Source organism: Ursus americanus, chromosome 1 (genome assembly GCF_024610735.1).
Source record: "Ursus americanus isolate L20-20 chromosome 1, mUrsAme1.1.p, whole genome shotgun sequence".
Taxonomy (NCBI): domain Eukaryota; kingdom Metazoa; phylum Chordata; class Mammalia; order Carnivora; family Ursidae; genus Ursus; species Ursus americanus.
In genome coordinates this window covers 101,310,281-101,325,950 of record NC_142127.1, presented here as the reverse complement: position 1 = coordinate 101,325,950, position 15,670 = coordinate 101,310,281, and the positions used below count along the sequence as shown (strand labels likewise).

At 40.8% G+C, this 15,670-nt stretch overlaps 1 pseudogene across 1 annotated transcript; it reads right to left on the bottom strand.

The window, feature by feature from the left end:
• Positions 1 to 3,899: 3,899 nt before the first annotated feature.
• Positions 3,900 to 15,424, bottom strand: LOC123790098 (UDP-glucuronosyltransferase 1A9 pseudogene; annotated as a pseudogene). Its single transcript, XR_015723899.1, has 2 exons — positions 14,432 to 15,424; positions 3,900 to 4,037 (listed from the first exon to the last, which is right to left on the bottom strand). The product of XR_015723899.1 is annotated as a UDP-glucuronosyltransferase 1A9 pseudogene (transcript).
• Positions 15,425 to 15,670: the final 246 nt, after the last annotated feature.

Below are 15,670 nucleotides of genomic sequence, written 5' to 3'. Positions count from 1 at the left end.
ACAGCAATAGACAGATCATTGAAGCAGAAGAACAACAAGGAAATAAGGGTTTTGAATGACACACCAGACCAGAAGGATTCCACAGAGGTATTCGGAGCATTCCGTCCCAAAGTAAACAGAATACACATTCTTCTCTAGTACACATGGAACGTTGTCCAGAATAGATCACATCCTGGGTCACAAACCAGGTCTTAACAGGTACCAAAAGATTGGGATCATTCCCTGCATATTTTTGGGCCACGGTGCTTTGATATTGGAACTCAATCACGAGAGGAAAGTTGGAAAGAACTCAAATACATGGAGGCTAAAGAGCATCCTACTAAAGAATGAATGGGTCAGTGAGGAAATTAAAGAAGAATTTTAAAAATCCATGGAAACAAATGAAAATGAAAACGCAACTGTTCAAAATCTTTGGGATGCAGCAAAATCAGTCCTAAGAGGGAAGCAGATAGCACTATAAGCCTTTCTCAAGAAACAAGAAAGGTCTCAAATGCACACCCTAAGCCTACACCTAAAGGAGCTGGAGAAAGAACAGCAAATAAAGCCTAAACCAGCAGGAGAAGAGAAATGATAAGGATTACAGCAGAAATAAATGAACCAGAAACCAAAAGAACAGTAGAACAGATCGACGAAACTAGGAGCTGGTTCTCTGAAAGAATTAATAACATCGATAAACCCCTGGCCAGACTTATCCACAGGAAATGAGTAGGGACCCAAATAAATAAAATCATGAATGAAAGAGGGCAGATTACAGCCAACCCAAAGAAATAAAAATAGTTGTAAGAACATACTATGAGCAACCATATGCCAACAAATTAGGCAATGTGGAAGAAATGGATGCATTCCTAGGGATATATAAACTACCAAAACTGAACCAGGAAGAAATAGAAAACCTGAACAGACCCATAACCAGCAAGGAAACTGAAGCACTAATCAAAAATCTCCCAACAAACAAGAGCCCAGGGCCAGATGGCCTCCCAGGGCCAGACGGCTTCCCAAGGGAATTCCACCAAACATTTAAAGAAGAACTAATACCTATTCTTCTGAACCTGTTTCAGAAAATTGAAATGGACGGAAAACTTCCAAACTCTCTCTATGAGGCCAGTATTACCTTGATCCCAGCACCAGGCAAAGACCCCATCAAAAAGGCGAATTACAGACCAATATCTCTGATGAACGTGGATGCAAAAATTCGCACCAAAATACTAGCCAATAGGATCCAATGGCACATTAAAAGGATTATTCACCATGACCAAGTGGGATCTACTCCTGGGCTGCAAGGTTGGTTCAACACCCACAAATCAATCAAGGTGATACACTATAGAAATAAAAGAAAGGACAAGAACCATATGATCCTCTCAATAGATGCAGAAAAAGCATTTGACAAACTATAGCATCCTTTCTTTATAAGGCCGGTGATGGGTATTAAGGAGAGCACATATTGCATGGTGCACTGGGTACATAGGCAAATAAAGAATCATGGAACACTACATCAAAAACTAAGGATATATTGTATGGTGACTAACATAACATAATAAAAAAATATTATAAAAAAATAAAACTCTTCACATTTAGGGATAGAGAGTACAAAACTCAATATCCTGAAAGCTATGTATGAAAAACCCACTACGAATATCATTCTCAATGGGGAAAAACTGTAGAGCTTTTCCCCTAAGTTCAGGAACATGGCAGGGATGTGCACTATCATCACTGCTGTTCAACACAGTATAGAATTCCTAGCCTCAGAAATCAGACAACCAAAAGAAATAAAAGGCATCCGAATCAGCAAAGAAGAACTCAAACTTTCACTCTTTGCAGATGACAGGATACTCTATATGGAAAACCCAAAAGACTCCACCAGAAAATTGCTAGAATTCATATAGGAATTCAGTAAAGGGGCAGGATGTAAAATCAATGCACAGAAATCAGTTGCATTTCTATACACTAACAATGAGACAGAAGAAAGAGAAATTAAGGAGTTGATCCCATTTACAATTGCGCCCCAAACCGTGATACCCAGGAATAAACCTAACCAAAGAGGCAAAGGAACTGTACTCAAAAAGTATAGAACACTCATGAAAGAAATGGAGGAAGACACAAAACAATGGAAAAACTTTCCATGCTCATTGATTAGAACAAATTATTGTTAAAATGTCTATGTGTAGACATTGATTAGAAGAATAAATATGGTTAAATATTGTTAAAATGTCTATGCATAGAGCAATCTACACATTCAGTGCAATCCCTATCAAAATACCATCAACTTTTTTCACACAACTGGAACAAATAATCCTAAAAATCTTATGGAACAAGAAGGACCCCGAATAGCCCAAAGGAAACCAAAGCTGGTAGCATCACAATTCCGGACTTCAAGCTCTATTACAAAGCTGTAATCATCAAGACGTTATGGCACTGGCACAAAAACAGACACACAGATCAATGGAGCAGAATAGAGAACTCAGAAATGGACCCTGGACTCTATGATCAGCTAGTCTTCAACAAAGCCAGAAAGAATATCCAATGGAAAAAAAGACCTTCTCTTCAACAAATGGTGTTGGGGAAATTGGACAGCCACTTGCAGATGAATGAAACTGGACCACTTCCTTACACCATGCACAAAAACAGACTCAAACTGGATGAAAGACCTAAACGTGAGATAGGACTCCTTCAAAATCCTGGAGGAGAACACAGGCAGCCAACTCTTCGACCTCAGCTGCAGCAACTTCTTGCTAGACACGTCTCTAAAGGCAAGGGAAACAAAGGCATTTTAAAAATGAACTACTGGGACTTCATTCAAGATGAAAAGCTTGTGCACAGCAAAGGAAACCGTCAACAAAGCAAAGAGGCAATCCACAGAATGGGAGAAGATATTTGCAAATGACACTACAGATAAAGGGCTGGTATGCAAGATCTATAAAGAACTTCTCAAACTCAACACCCAAAAAAACAAATAATCTAGTCAAAAAATGGGCAGAAGATAGGAAAAGACACTTTTCCAATGAAGACGTACGAATGGCTAACAGACACATGAAAAAAATGTTCAACGTCATTAGCCATCAGGGAAATTCAAATCCAAACCACTTTGAAATACCACCTTACACCAGTTAGAATGGCAAAAATTGACAAGGCAAGAAACAACAAATGTTGGAGGATGTGGAGAAAGGGGATCCTTCCCACACTGTTGGTGGGAATGCAAGCTGGTACAGCCACAATGCGAACAGTACGGAGGTTCCTCAAAAAGTTGAAAATAGAGCTGCCCTGTAAGACCCAGCAATCATATTAGTGGGTATTTACCCCAAAGATACAAATGTAGTGATCTGAAGGGGCACGTGCACCCCAATGTTCATAGAAGCAATGTTTGAAATAGCCAAACTATAGAAAGAGCTCATCGACAGATGAATGGAGACACACACACTGGAATATTAGGCAGCCCTCAAAAACTGAAATCTTGCCATTTGCAACATGGATGGAACTAGAGGGTAGTACGCTGAGTGAAACAAGTCAATCAGAGAAAGCCAATTATCATATGATCTCACTGATATATGGAATTTAGGAAACAAGGCAGAGAATCATAGGGGAAAAGAGGAAAAAATGAAATGAGATGAAACCAGAGAGGGAGACAAACCATAAGCGACCATAATCACAAGACACAAACTGAGGGGTTGCTGGAGGGGAGGGGGGTAGAGGAATGGGGTAACCGGGTGATGGACATTGGGGAGTGTATGTGTTGTAATGAGCAACATATTATTGGGTTGGGTGTTATATACGACTGATCAGTAACAGACCTGTACCCCTGAGACAAATAATACATGACATGTTATTTAATTGAATTTAAACTTAAAAAAAGAAAAAAACATAGAAAGAATATCAAGAACAGGGGCGCCTGGGTGGCACAGTCGTTAAGCATCTGCCTTTGGCTCAGGGCGTGATCTCGGTGTTCTGGGATCGAGCCCCACATCAGGCTTCTCTGATAGGAGCCTGCTTCTTCCTCTCCCGCTCCCCCTGCTTGTGTTCCCCCTCTCGCTGGCAGTCTCTCTCTGTCAAAATAAATAAATAATATCTTTAAAAAAAAAAAGAAAGAATATCACGAACAAATTTACGCCAATATATTCTACATCTTAGATGAAATGGACAAATTCCTCAAAAGATGGAAACTACTAGAGTTTAAAACAAGAAGAAAGAAATAAAAATAACTTGTGTGTTTTAAATTGAATTAAGTTTGAATTCAAACTCTCCCGCAAAGAAAACTTCAAGCCCAAATGGCTTCACTGAGAAAAGCTACCAAACACTGGAGGAAGGAAAAAAAAAACCAATTATTTTTCCAAAATATATTCTGAAATGAGGAAAGATATATTCTAGAGACAGATGCACAGAGAACTTCCTAATCTTTCCAGGAGACCACAGAGTTGGTCAATGAGACCAGTATTACCACATACCAAAACTAGATGACATCATAAGAAAGGAAAACCGTATAGACTGGAAGGGGGATGGGATGGGGTAACCGGGTGTTGGGTATTAAGGAGGTCACGGGTGGTGATGAACACTGGGTGTTATATGCAACTAATGAATCCTTGAACACTACATCAAAAACTAATGATGTACCATATGCTGGCTAATTGAACATAGTAATAAATAAATAAATATAAACGAATTTTTTAAAAAAGACAAATGTATAGAGCAATACCCCTCATAAGTATAATGCAAAAATTCTAAACAGAATTTAACAAATCAAATTAAATTATATAAATGTATATAAAAGACATATAATAATAATATATGAAATGATAGTGGGACTTATCCCAGGAATACAAGGCAGTTTTAACATTAGAAAATCAATCAAGATAATTCACCATATAAATAAACCAAAAAAGTACAACCATATAATCATCTCCATAGGCACAGAAAAGGTATTCGAAAAAATCCAACATCTGTTCCTGATAAAAAATCATCACAAAACTAGGACAAGAAGGGAAGGTTCTCTACTTAATAAAGAGCATCTACGAAAAACCCAGAATTAACATCATACTTAGTGGTGAATGACTGAATGCTTTACTCCTAATCAGATACAAGCCAAGGATGACTGTCTTACCACTTCCATTCTACATTGTTCTGGAGATTCTATCCAACACAGTCGGTCAAGACACATAAAAGGCATCCAGACTGGAAAGAAAAGGTCTCACTGCCTTATTCACAGACAACAGGATCATGTCTGAAGAAATTCCAATGGAATCTACAAAATATCCTAGAACCAATAAGTAAGTTCGCCACAGTTGCAGGATACAAGATCAACACTCAAAAATCCATTGTGATTTAGAGCAACTGGGTGGCTCAGCTGGTTAAGCGGCCAGCTCTTGATTTCTGCTCAAGTCATGATCTCAGTGTCCTGGGATCTAGCCCCTAGTCAGGCTCCATGCTCAGCAGGGAGTTGGCTTCAGGATTTTCTCTCTTCCTCTGTCCTTCCCCCCAACCCCTGCTTGCTCATGTTCTCTCTCTCTCTCTAAAATCAACAAATAAATAAAATCTTACAAATAAATAAATAAATAAATAAATAAATAAATAAATAAATAAATAAATAAAAATACAGAAGGAGAATCCACAGACTGGGAGAAAATATTTGTACAGCATATACCTGATAGAGGACTTCTGTACGAATGAAGAACTCTTGAAACTCTCTAAGAGGGAAAAAGAATTTTTTTAAATAGGCAAAGACTTGAACAGACATTTCATCAGAAGATATACAGAAGGGAATCAGGCACAGGAAAACGTGCTCCATGTCATTACACATTGGAGAATTTAAAACTACAATTGAATGGGGCGCCTGGGTAGCTCAGTCAGTTACGTGTCCGCCTTAGCTGAGGCCATGATCCCGAAGATCTAGGACACAGTCCCTTGTGGGGGCGGGGGGGGGGTCCTGCTCAGCGGGGAGTATACTTCTCCCTCTGCCCTCACCCCACTCATGCTCTCTCCCTCTCTCTCAAATAAATAAATAAATAAATAAATAAAATCATAAGAAAAAAACCCTACAATTTAATTTGCACGCCCCACAGAATGGCTGAAATGCGAAAGACGGCCTGCTCCAATTGTTGGCGAATCTGTGACGGAGCTGGACCTCTCATACGCTGCTGCTGAGACCCTACAATGGTTTGGCAGTTTCTTAGAAAGGTAAGCCTACTCCGGCCAGACAGCCCAAGGCTCTGCATTCCTAGGTATTTATCCACGAGACAAGAAAGCATACTTCCAGAACTGCTTGTATTTTTCATTTTCTTGTGACGTTTGGACATCTTAAAAACCCTGCTGGCTGGGGAGACTACACTCACTCCTTCCTAGCCCTAATTCTTAGAGCTAGCAAAGGGCCCAGTCCAGGGCATGCCTTCGATGCAAACTAACCATTCCAGCGCCATAGGAGACACTATTCCTCTGCCTTAATCATCCCAGGGCTAGGGACCAGGCAACCAGGCCACACCCCTATAGCTTAGAGCCTACCAAAATTATTCAGACTAGCCGGTTCTAACCTCTTTGCCTGCCCTGCCTTGCCATTCCATGAAAACACTGAAAAAGTCAGTGGCCCAGGCCCTCCCCTGGCCTTGCTGCTTCTGCCTCCTGACCAAGCCTGGCGCTTCCTCCACGTAGCCTTGCTTGGCACGCCCTTTCTCTAGGACTTACGTGTATAATAAACTTTGTTTTCCGGAGCCTCTCCTGTGTCTCCTCTTATGGCTGCACCTAAGGGACCATCACATAAAAGGACACAGAATGCTTCCATATAGAAATTGGAGCCGAATGAGAGGCTTGAAATCACGACCCTGAGTTCAAGACCTGAGCTGAGATCAAGAGTTGGGTGCTTAACCAACTGAGCCACCCAGGTGCCCCTGAAAGGATTACCTTTCAAAGCATCCTTTGCAACTACTTAAACCATTAGTGAAAAAAGATTTTAGCTGACTACTTGAAAACAAGTACAGGGCTTTGTACCCCCATCTATCACTTGGACCTCCAGCCAACACAGCCACTCTTCAACCCACCCTGGAGGCAGCCTGTTCCATCTGTAGGCATCCCAGACTTTGGGGAAGCTCTTTCTTATAAAAACAATGCAACAACTGCTCCCAGGTACTGATTTATTTATCCTGACAGTAAAGGATGGACTCTAACAGCGTTCAGATCCTACCTCACTAGCTTCTAAAATTAAGTATATCTGAAACACAACTCTTGGTTTCCCTCCATGAGCTCTTCCTTCTCTTCCAGCCTTTCCGGATGGTAACGGCATTTCCATCTACCTAGTATTTCAGGTCACAGCGTGTACAAGGCATCACTCTCCCACAGCCTCACCACTCACCATTCAGCGTTCAAGTGGACAAGTGAAGCCATACAGTCAAAGGTACATACAGTCAAAGGACTTGTTACAGGATTTGACCTACACTATCTGGGAGCTGACCGAACGACTTCTGTCAACAGTCTGACGCTGGAGCTTAAGGACAGCAGGGTGAGTCTTCAGAAAGTGTGGGTGGGTGTGAAGTGGGGGAGAGCAAGGACGAGCTGGGGCCCACGAGGACGAGCTGAAACCCAGGAGAAAGGACTCGAACCCTGCAGTGTGCTCGGGCCTCCAACCTTGAGGATGTGGGTGTCCTCCAGGAGAAGCTGACGCTCTTCCTCACAGAGCTAATACATCCGTCCCCCCTGTGGGAAAAGCTGAAGGAGGAGCCAGGGAAGGGAATTCCAGGAAATGATATCCGGCCTCGTCTACCTGACATATTACACAGCCACCGCACAACCCATGCCCACGTCCTGTCCTAGTTCCAGAATAGCTCTCCAATCTGCCCTTGCACACTCCACCTCCACTGACCCCAATCCACCACCATGTCCTGCTTGGATGCCAGGAGTAACCTCCTAACTGAATTTCCTGCCGTCGTTCTTGCTCTGTAGAGAGAAGCCAGAGGGGTCTTTCCAAACATAAATCACTCTGCTATGTCTTCATAACACCATTGCATACTTCCCATTGCACTTAGAAAATGCGCCAACTTATCTCGGCCAAAATCTCCTGCGTGAGTCCAGCTCCCATCCATCTTTTTAACCAACTCTGCTTGCTCCCTCCACTCAGCCTCCTTCCTGCATCCGGAACATGACAATTTCCTTGTCACCTCAGGACCTTAGCATTGGCTGTCCCCTCGGCCTGGAGTGGTCTTTCCTGGGCTCTTCATGTGCCGTCTCATTTGTTAGTTCTCCTCCAACAAGTCTGCCTTGAGGGTGACATCAGAAACAGCCCCACCCTCATCCCGGCCACTTACTCTGTCACATCCCTCTATTCTTTCCTCGAGCCACTTATCACTGTGTACAGCTACCAAATAGCTTTTCCTTCGTTTCCTCCACTAGAAAGTGAGCTGCCGGGGCCCCTGGTGACTCAGTTGGTTAAACGCCTGACTCCTGATTTCAGCTCCGGTCGTGGTCTCAGCCCCACATAAGTCTCTGCACTCGGCGGGGAGTCTGTTTGTCCCTCTCCCTCTGCTCCTGCCCCCTTCTCTCTCTCTCTCTCTCAAATAAATAAATAAATAAATAAATAAATAAATATTTTTTTTAAAAAAAGAAAGTGAGCTCCATGAATTTAGGCACCTTGATATATCAATCTTACTCATATTATATCTTAGACATCTAGCCCTGTGTCTGCCACTTGCTAGATGCTCTGAAATACAGTTGATGCTTACCAAATATTCATTCAAGAATGAGTAAGGGAAGGAAGGAAGGAAGGAAGGAAGGAAGGAAGGAAGGAAGGAAGGAAGGAAGGGAAAAGTACAAAGCAGCTCAACTCTCCTTGCCAGGGCAACTGAACCTCAGCCCAGGCGACTGCTCCAGCTCGTCTCCAGGTCTTCTCACCTTACAGAGCAGGTTCAACGTCACCTGCTCAGGCATCTGGCCTCTGGTGATCCACGCCGTGGTCACTGCCCGGCCTCAACCAGGGCTGCTGCACCCATTTCAGAGACATCGCAGCCTCCATGCCAGCAGTCCCGTTTTTAACAGAAAGCTTTCCCTGCTTGAGTTCTTTTGCTCTAGCTCTTCTTTCTTCCAGCACTAGTTGAAATCCTATGCAAATCTGCAAGAACAACTGTTCTTGACTCTGCAGATAGACTGCTTGTGAATATCCCCGAGACCAAAGAGGACCCAGGAATACTGCAGTGAGAAGGGTTTATAGACTTCTCTGAATCTTCTAAAAATGATTTTTGTTGAGGAATTTTGCATCTGTAGTCATCAGGCATACTGGCTTGCAATTTTTTTTTCTTGTAGTATGCTTTTGTCTGGCTTTTGTATCTGGCTTTGGTATTTGATTCTGGCCTCTTAAAATGGGTTTCCTTCCTCTTCTATTTTTCAGAAGAGTTTGAGAAGGATCAGAATTAATTATTCTCTCAATATTTGGTAGAATTTGTCAGAGAAAACATTTAATCTTGAGTTTTTCTTTGTTAGAGTTTTGTTTTTATTTTGTTTTGTTCTTAAGCAGCTCCATACCCAGCGTGTAGCCCAACATCAGGCTGGAAGTCACGACCCTAGATCGAAACCTGAGCTTAGATCAAGAGTCAGATGCTCAACAAACAGCCATCCAGGCGCCCCTGTTAGGAGATTTTTGATTAATGACTCAGTCTCCTTACTCATTACTGGTTTGTATAGATTTTCTATTTCCTCGTAATCCAGTCTTGGTAGGTTGCATACTCCTAGGAATTTATCAATTTCTTCTCCAACGTGTCGGTATGTAATTGTTCAGCGTAGTCTCTTACGGTCCTCTGTACTTCTGTGATATCCACTGCAATATCTCCTTTTCCATTTCTTATCTTGTTCATGTGAGCCTTCTCTGGTTTCTTTTTCTTAGTCCAGCTGAAAGTTTATCAGTTTCGTTTATCTTTAAAAAAAAACTCCAGTTTCATTGATCTTTTCGATTGCCTATCTAGTCTCTATTTCCCCTATTTCTGGTCTGATCTTTTTAGTTCCTTCCTTCTACTAATTTTGGACTCAGATTGTTCTCTTTCTAGTTACTTGAGGTGTAAGTTAAATTGTTTACTTAAGAACTTTCTGTTTTCTTAACGTAGGTGTGTATTGCTATGAACTTCCCTCTCAGAACAGCCTTTCCTGCATCCCATAAATTTAGGCAGTTTGCATTTCAATTCTCATTTGTCTCTGATATTTTTTTAAAGATATAGCTTCCCCCTTCTCTTGGATAAGCCACTGTTAGAAAGCCCAATGATGTAACCAAGGAAATGTCCCATTCCTTTGGAGGTGAGGGACAACATTTCTGCCACCATTCCCAGGGAAAAGCCAGAAGTAAAAGAACCAAGGAGAAAGGGAGTCAGATGGGCCAGGACAGAGACCCCATCAGCCACAAGGATTAGGGACATGCAAAATCCTAAAGGAGGGGCACCTGGGGCTCAAGAGCACCACAAAATTACCCCTGCTTCCAGTGCACTTGTTATTGGTGGAAAGATGTGTGCAGGGGGACAGCGGAATCCCAACTGTAGTAGCAAAAAAACATGATCTTTACATCCACAGTACTTTGCTTAAAAAATACATGCAAACACAAACCATGGGCCCACACCTGATCAGAAGGACTTCAGTTACCTTCCAAAGATTGGAAATTCAAATTCATTACTCCTTTAAGTAACATTACTCCTTGTACCAGGAGCATTCATTTACACCATTATACTTCTCATGATCTGGTGGTGCAATGGCTTTTTCCAGGGTGAGTACAGTATTATCATAGATCTAAAACTTAGGTTTTCTTACTAGATCCCACTTCTTCCTCAATCATCTCATTTCTCTCTTTTCCTAATGGGGACCCACAAATCTTGTTCTCCACCTCCAAAGGGATGGGAAAATCTGAACAACCTCAGTTTGTATGACCCATGAGCAAAGAATGGACTTTACATTTTTAAAAAGCTGTAAGCAAACAAAAAACCAACAAAGTTACAAGACAGGAGACCGTATATGACCCCGCAATGTCTAAAACATTTGCTCGCTTGCCCTTTACAAAAAACTTGGCCGATCTCTGATGCAGCATCTTGAATTTACACAAACAAAAAAGATGATCTCTGCTACAACACTTCAATTCACTTTTAACATATGGATGATGGAAAGTGGTTAATTATTCTTACATCCCCCAAATTTCTTGATATAAATGGCATGTATTATATAAGTCTGTAATCCTACATCCCAACAAATACCTCGGTTCCCGTTTGCTTTCAGTCATGCCAAATAAACCCATCGTCATCATCTTAGCTTTCGTATACGGTTGCGCGTGTACCTAATCCGAGCACAACTTCTTCAGCTGTGTGACGATCCTGGTGCCCGCAGGGGGCAAGGCAAGGTGAGCGGAGCCCCCTGACAAAATGCTGTCCTCGCCAGACGTGGGTCACGTTGTGGGTCATCTGAGTTATAGAAGCAGCATGTCCGCAGCACTGATTCCCTGAGGGTGTGATCCATTCTTAGCCACTCCTTGTTCAAAGGTGGAAAATCAGGCTCCCAGTATATGAGACGGTATGACTTTTGCAAAATGTGCTGAACCTTGTGAGCAGCCGGATCAATAGATAAAATGTACAGTACGTCCCTAATAAAATAATCAACTGAGACATGCCACCAGGTGTTTCATGAGGGTATAAACGCAACGTCATCACCAGGAATCTTACTCTTGTATTTGTCAAGACCTTTCCAATTGCAATGACGGAACCCCAAATCACTGGCCAGACCAAGTATTTAACATCATTCAGGAACTATTGAATAATTGTTCTGAACTAATTGTTCAACACTGTTTTGGAAATACACGCTCCAGTAAAGCAAAATAAGAGGTACGAACATGGGGAGGGATTTTTACCTGCAGATGATATTATATACCTAAGAGTATTACAAACTAATAAGACAAATTAGTAATATGACTAGATACGAGGTAATGTGCGAAAGCCAAAACTATACTGTAATGACTAATAATAGTTCAAAATAGCAATGAGAAACAGCATGTTCACAATAATTTCACAAATAATAACATGCCTAGGAATAAATTTTAATAAGAAACGTGAAAGACATATAAAGTAAAACGCAAAACTTTATTGATTACCCCAAAGATACAGACGCAGTGAAGAGAAGGGCCATATGCACCCCAATGTTCATAGCAGCATGTCCACAATAGCTAAATCGTGGAAGGAGCCTAGATGCCCTTCAACAGAGGACTGGATTAAGAAGATGTGGTCCATATATACAATGGAATATTTCTCAGCTATCAGAAAGAACGAGTTCTCAACATTTGCTACAACATGGACGGCACTGGAGGAGATAATGCTAAGTGAAATAAGTCAAGCAGAGAAAGACAATTATCATATGGTTTCTCTCATCTATGGAACATAAGAACTAGGAAGATCGGTAGGAGAAAAAAGGAATAAAAGAAGGGGGGGTAATCAGAAGGGGGAATGAAGCATGAGAGACTATGGACTCTGAGAAACAAACTGAGGGCCTCAGAGGGGAAGGGGGTGGGGGATTGGGATAGACCGGTGATGGGTAGTAAGGAGGGCACGTATTGCGTGGTGCACTGGGTGTTACACGCAAATAATAAATCATCGAACTTTACATCAAAAAAAAAAAAGAAAAGAAAACTTTATTGATAGACATAAAGGAAGATCTAAATAAATAAAGAGAAGTACTACATTCCTAAGAGGAAAACATTGAAGCAAAAGGATATCAATCTTTCTCAAATTAATAAAAGGATTTTATGTCATATAAGCAGAACATTAATGTTTTATTTCTCTGTTTGCAACAAGAAAAAACAATTCTGAATTTTTAAAGGAGAGCGAACAACAAGAATCACCAAGAAAATATAGAAAAATACTGAGTATGGGGCCTGCCTGAGCACATACGAAAACTTACTACACAGCTAATACATTCAAAATACAATACTGGCCCGTGAGTAAATAAATAAATCGATGGAACAAACCTGAGAGTTCAAAAGTAGAGCACTCAAAAGTAGTGTTCAAGAGAGGAAATAAATATGAAATTTAAAATATGATGAAGACACATTTCAGTTCAACAGATAAAGGATGGATTGTTTTGTTAAATGATGTTGGCACAACGGACTATCCGTTTAGAAAAGTAATGAAGTCAGATCTTTATACATGTAAAGTCTTCACTGTAAAAAATATAGCTGTTAACACTGGAAGAACTAAAAATACTAAGACATAGTAAGGAAAAAAATCATTTATATATCTCAGGCTTGGAAAGACCTAAACAAGTTGAAATCCAGAAGCCACTAGAAAAAAGTGAACGAGTTTGACTATCCAAAAATGAAAACCCTCTCTGACAAAAGATGAAGAATAGCCAAGGAAAAAATATTTACAGTTCCTAAAAAGTGTTAATATTAATATTCCTAACACTCAAGAGATTTACAGTCATTAGTTATGAGAAGACAAATAGCCCTAGAAAAATGATTAAAGAATCTGAATACATACTTCCCAGTAGTTGAAATCAAATGGCCAATCTATCTATGAAAATGGAAGCAGATATTAGAATTTTTTTTTCCAAAAGCGTTTTAGAAGTTCGACAACATCTGAAGCTGGAGAGGGTATGGGAGCACTAGAGCACTCACATACTGTTGACCGAGTGTCAGATTGTTCAATCTTCTGAAAGCAATCTGTCGAATGTATTAAAATGCAATGTGTGTGTACCATTTGGCCCACCAACCCCCTACTCCTAAGGACGTCCAGCCTACAGAGAGAAGAGCAAGCGTACGGAAATGTGGGAATGCAAAGAAATGATTTCAGAATGTTTGGTACAGTCTTGCTTATAAAGGCAACGGTGGGAAAAGCTTAAATATCTATCAGTATTGCTTAATTGAGTGAACTATGGTACATCCAAAGTAACGAATTTTATGCAACTATTACAAAGAATGTGACACATTTATAGAGATTGACTGTAAAGATGCTAATGATTTATTAGTAAGTGAAAAAAGCAAGGTAAAGAACAATATGTCCAATCCGTTACCAGCTTTTCTTGTAATAAAACAGACGTTAGAACTTATATTAGATATATGCATACATATATAAAATAATTTCAGAAAAATTGGAAAAGCAGCATACAAAACGGCTAAGGGCATTTTCCTATAAGCTATGGCATTAGATGAACAAAATGGAAGTTTCATTATTTACTGTATTTTCAGTAGTTTCCCAAGGGGAGTATTACAAAACGCAGTCTGGAAATTGTATACAATTATATCAGTTGTGTACATACGCATATCAAAAAGAGCAGCTTTATAAAATTCGCTAATGTACGATTCAATAAACTGGCACAAAATAATTCATTCAACCAGGAAAAAATTTCCAAATATAACGGATGTAAATGACAAATCACAGTTCAGTAAGGATTTTTTTTTTTTTAATGAACAAACTGAGGTTATTCTTACGATGCAAAAGAAGAGGTGACTTACCTTTGGCAATGGCTTTCCCTCCTGGCAGTTAATGCCTCCGATGAAGACCATGTTGGGCATCACAGGTCTGGGATATTCCAAAACAAAGTCAGTTCTTAGCAACCAAATCGACGCTTGGCTGTAGAGATCATACGGGGTGATAGTCGTTTGGAGAATCTCAGACGCAACTTCTACAGCAGTTTTTAAAAAATAGTGGCAAAGTAAGTGTTCCTCCAAGTGGAGGATTTGATTCCACACTCTCTCGCTGAAAGTCATGGCATCTGAGAATCCTGAGAGATCTCTAGAAACATAGGAAGGGGGACTTGGGCACTGTGCGGCGTCTTCAAGATAATGACAAAATACACCCCTGGTGAAGACCACAGATGGGAGAGAAAAATATTTGGCTATAATTAAGCCACACATATCAAAAGGATCCAGAAACACGGCGTCAAAAGAACTCTGCCTTATGTATTCTATTAATTTTGTGTCGTTAAACAAATTCTTACAGTGTAAAAAAACTTCTATAAATATTTCGTTGGGTGAACTCATTAGCAAAGAAACTGTACTTTCTTGACGAGTTTTCCAATGAGAGTCAGAGAAAATCTTGAACAGATGATTCAATTCCTCCAGAGTGTACCTTGTGGAATAAGTCTTCAGTGTAAAATTGGAGGATTTTCCCAGGTGCCAACTCACCTCCGGCACTATTAAAACCACCTCATGGCCTCTGTGGACAAGTTCCTCCACAACCGAACGCATGGTAAACCAGTGGCTCCCATCCATGGGTACTACCAGCAGCTTGCCTGCCTCGGCAAAGCCAGAAGTCAGCAGCAGACACACACAGAGAAGAGGAAAGCCGGTCAAAATTGCAGGAGCCATTTGGGAAACTGCAGCCCAGAGCAATGCAGCTGCTTGGATTCGGAGCTGATGTAATATGATCCAAGGAAAAAGTACAGGCACAAAGCCCGCCCAGGAGAGGGCGTGTATTCACACATTCATTTAAAAAAAAGCATTACCAGTGATACACTCCTCGGAACAATAATGAATGAGTCGCATTTGCTGACACACATGCTTGTACGTTTTCCAGATAAGAATACCTTTTGATCTTTGCCTTGTCAGAGATCGTGCGCTGTATCGCACGCAACGGTCATTTGGAAACAGAATATTAGGCAATGCTTTTGAGGGCTCAGAATGATAAAAAGGAAAGCAATGTCAATAAATGTGATATTTTGCAATTTGCTCCAAGGACAATTTGGGTTTTAT